At 40.6% G+C, this 4,430-nt stretch overlaps 1 non-coding gene across 1 annotated transcript; it reads left to right on the forward strand.

Annotated features, from left to right (window-relative positions):
- Positions 1–662: 662 nt before the first annotated feature.
- Positions 663–769, forward strand: LOC120106677. Its single transcript, XR_005508760.1, has one exon. It is a non-coding gene; the product is annotated as a small nucleolar RNA R71 (small nucleolar RNA).
- Positions 770–4,430: the final 3,661 nt, after the last annotated feature.

The following is a 4,430-nucleotide window of genomic DNA, read 5'->3' on the forward strand; positions in this document are numbered from 1 at the left end:
TGTTTGTACTTTCTGCATGGGGACGACTCCTCTCCCTCGGGGACGACTCCGCTTCTTTATCTCAGAAAAACATGTCTTCTGGAATTCCCTGAGAGAGTCGACTCCGCTCTTTCAGGGGACGTCTCTGCTGCCTTATCACCGAAAAAATCATTCTCTGGAAAATCCTGAGAGAGCCGTCTCCGCTATCTTGGGGACGACTCGGGAAGTCTGCTTTTTACTTGCGGGGACGACTCCGCGTACGGTGGGGACGTCTCGCGCATATCTCTTGAAAAACTGTCTTTCTGCCGCCACTGAGAGAGTCGACTCCGCTACTGAGAGAGTCGACTCCGCTATCGCGGGGACGACTCGGCAGGTGCCGGGGACGTCTCCCAACGTGCCAGTTCTTCCTGTTTGTGCCAGAGACGTCTCTGAGACTATCAGGAGACGTCTCGGCTTTCCCTGATCTGTTTTCTTCATCTCAAAACTTCTTTAATAAATTCATAAAAATTATGGGAACTTGCCTAACATTTCTTAACAATATTCTTAATAAAGCACATGAATTCCTCAATTAAATTGTTAAGATAAATAAAATTATACTCTAGTGTTTTGTATTCATCAAAATCCATTAGGGGGTCAACAAGGACAAACCATCATAAAAGAAACTAATGACCCTCCAAATTTCATATCCATGATGTGGGCAAGCAAGTAGAAGGTCCTTAAATCTTTCCCAACATTGAAAAAATGTTTCTCCATCTTTTTGTGCAAAGTTCATGATATTTCTTCTAAGTGTGTTTATTTTATGTGTTGGGAAGAATTTCTTTAAAAATTCTCTTGTCATTTCTTGCCAAGTAGCTATGGTCCTAGGCCTTAAGGAGTGTAACCATGATTTAGCTTTTTCTTTTAAAGAAAAAGGAAATAACTTAAGCTTAACTACCTCTTCAGTGACATCATTGAAATGAAGTGTTGAACATACTTCATCAAATTCTTTAAGATGCAAATAGGGACTTTCAGAATCAAGTCCGTGAAACTTTGGGAGTAATTGGATTATTCCTGGTTTCATGTCAAAAGCTCCCGCAGCAGTAGGAATAACCATATAGGATGGGGTACTGGTCCTAGTGGGTTGTAAATAATCACGAAGCGTTCTAATAGGTAAGTCATCTTGAAATTCATTATCTCCCTGATTACTACCATTATCTTTCATTTGATTATTTGAATTTTGAACAATTAAATTTTTATCTTTTGATTCAACTCGAAATAATCTATTCGTTTTATCTCTCTCCCACAACAGCATATACTAAGTTTTTTTTTATTATTATTATTTTTATTTTTATTTTTTTTTTATTTTTTACACAAACACCCTAATACAGTAAAACAAAAGTTTAATTAGAACATGCATTAAAACATCACCCAACAATTTCTAAGGTTTTCCTAAAAATTCTAGACAGCTCCTAACTGGGTTGAAGAGGACACCTAAGCCTCCAATCCGGTCTATTAACCTTAGTCGACCAGGTAAGCTCCCAGGTAAGTGGAGGGGTCACGATGCATGTAGCAAAGGTCCCACTTAAAATCCACTTTCCTCGAACAGAAACTGTCTCCCTTTAATCACTTAAAGGGACAAAGCTTGCCTAGACATCGACCAGATAACAGAGCGAAATTGGTGCAACTTTCGGTGGTCTTCGTCCTATTGAGCTCGAATATCCTTAGGGGCCAATGTCTAGTTGATTTTAATTAGGCTTAGGATATTTATGCACTTGGATGATTTTTGGGCTAAGGACGAGTGATGAAATTCCGACCTTATCTTTTTAATGGGTTCAGCCCTTAGATTATTTTATGCAAATGCTTTATACTATATGCAACAATCAAGAAGATTTTTAACATTTTATGTCATGACATTAAATTGCATTTGAATAGTTGATCAAGCAAACTAGCTAAATTTTTTTTAAACAAAAATAAAATTCTAATCTAGGAAAAATAGAACTAGTATGAACAAAATAGGAAAATTAATTTAAATACTCACGGCCGGAGTTCGTTCACTCCGGGAATCCAAAAATGTGATCTTGATCTTCCTCGTTATTGGTCCTGCTTGTGTCGCCCTTGAATCTGAAAAGAATTGAAATTTTCAGCCTTGTTCTCGTTCGCACGTTGCAAATCCCCGGCAACGGCGCCAAAAACTTGCTACGATTTTAATCTTGCTCTTTTTAAAAGAGAAATTAAACGTAGGATACCCCAAGTATAGGGTGTAGCAAAGTAATATTCTCGGTGAGTCCGAGATCGAATCCACAGGGATTTGACAGTGAACAAAAAACTAAAGGCTAAATAATATTAGAATTAACAAGGATATAACTAAGGCATCAGGATTCAGCCTAGCACTTCATCATGCTTTTCTTAAAATCATCATAATAAAATAGATTTAGTTTTATGGGCAGCTTTACAGTAATTCTATTTTAAACTACAGGGATCTCTAAGCATCTGTTATACCCGAGGAAAATAACAAATCAAAAAAAATATAAGTTTGGAATAATTTCTATAGATTTACTGCACCATAAATCAAATCAAAAACATTAAAAACCCATTGATGATTAATTGAAATACATGAATAAAATGCTAGGCTTTTCCTTAGCCTTAGCTAAAAGATATTTAGCTACTCATATGAGATGGAAGCAATTTTATAAAAAAGATTAGCAACGAATAAGTTAAAATAAACATAAACCCTTTTTCCTTTTTATTCAGAAACAGAGCACTCTGTTTCTTGCTTCTTCCCTTTCTTCCACCGGATGACCTCTCCTCCTCCCAAGCCCGACTGCTTCCTCCCCTCCGTGGCTTCTTCTCCTCCACCGGAATGGCCTCCCTGGATCTTCCATCGCACGCTGGCCTCCTTTTCTTCTGTCGGATCCTTTGGTCTCCACCGGAATGGAAGACCCTCGATCCCTTGGCTGGCTGGGAAAATCGGAAGAAGAGGTGTAGATGTGCTCCCGTGCTTCCCTCCTGCCTCCTCCGGCTTGTTCCGTGGATCAACCCCCTTGCTCCGTGTCCTCCTCTTGCCTCCACCGGATGCCGCTCAGACTTGGATGGATCCGGCCGGCTGGTAAGATCCTCTCTTTTCTTCCCCCCTCCCCCGCTTCCCTCCTGGTTCCTCCGGCTTTTATAGCATGTTGAAGGCGTGGCCGGTGAGACGCGTGGAGGTTTGGGGATGATCCGGTTGCTTGAGATGCGGGATGAAGTCGAATCTCTTGGACTCTTCGGCTGGGAACGTTGCAAAATTTTGAGAACGGATGAGACACGGGGTGGAGATAAATGTTGGGAAGCTCCACGGTTGCTTGGAATGATCCGGTTGGAAGACAAGAAGCCATGCGAAAGGCGAATGGATGGGTAGTTGCTGAGGCGGGTTGTAGACGTTGATGCCACAATGCTTGAGATGCTACGGACAGTTGGGATGCCAAGGACAGTTGGATGGAATTTGTTCGCTGGGAAGAGAGTGGCTGGGACGAGTTTGAAGATGGCTGTTGGCTCTTGGGATGTTTTGCTTTGAGTCAAAAGAGCTTGGGAAGTTGGGATGCCTACTCGGCTGGATGCAGTGATATGGATTGCATGTGGATGACGGGAGACGTAAGGCTCAGATGAGACGCTAGGGATTTGTTGAGCTTGGAACGCCAAGCATTGGGCTCAAACCAGCGTTATTGAATCTCTTGAATTACTTGCACTCAAACACAAATAAAATATTAATTAATTAATTTTATTAATAAAGATTAGCTCTAATATTAATTATGATGGTATGAAGATTGTACTTTTGTGCTCTCATCAACGAGGTTCTCAGGGTGCTCCCTCCACAGATTTAGTCTCCTCCTTGGCAGCCGTGACCGAGATGATTGCACACCTGAAGGAGGAAATATACAATATAAGGAGCCTTGTTCAAGCTCAATTCTGGAACATTAGCGATGTAAAAGATGACACAAGGGAGATGCGAGACAGCATCAGAATTGAGCTAGGTAGCCAGACTCAGGGAGCAGAGAGACTAGCAAATGTCTTGCTCTCCAAGCTTGACACCCTCCAAGAAAGTGTGACCCAGCTCACCACGATACAGTCTAGTGCCACCTCGGAGATCATCGAGCAGCTAGGGAACATCTCTGAGAGGATAAACTTAGTCATGCAAATGAGTAGACTGAAAACGGGAGCCACATCCTCCACTACAAAGAAGAATTAGTGTATTTTTATCTATTTTTGTGATGTACAGTCCCTTGAGGACTTCTTTTGATATGTGATCACACTTGTACTCAAATTTGAATTTAATATAATGAGTAGAAATTTCCTTTCAAAATTGTGCATTCATGAGTTCTTGTACTTTTCTGTGCTTTCTGCCTTTTTGCTATGATGACAAAAAGGGGGAGAAAATATATTGAATTGAAATGTAAAGGGAATAAATAAAAAAAAATTCTTAAAGCACAAAGTAATTT

Source organism: Phoenix dactylifera, unplaced genomic scaffold (genome assembly GCF_009389715.1).
Source record: "Phoenix dactylifera cultivar Barhee BC4 unplaced genomic scaffold, palm_55x_up_171113_PBpolish2nd_filt_p 000603F, whole genome shotgun sequence".
NCBI classification, from domain to species: domain Eukaryota; kingdom Viridiplantae; phylum Streptophyta; class Magnoliopsida; order Arecales; family Arecaceae; genus Phoenix; species Phoenix dactylifera.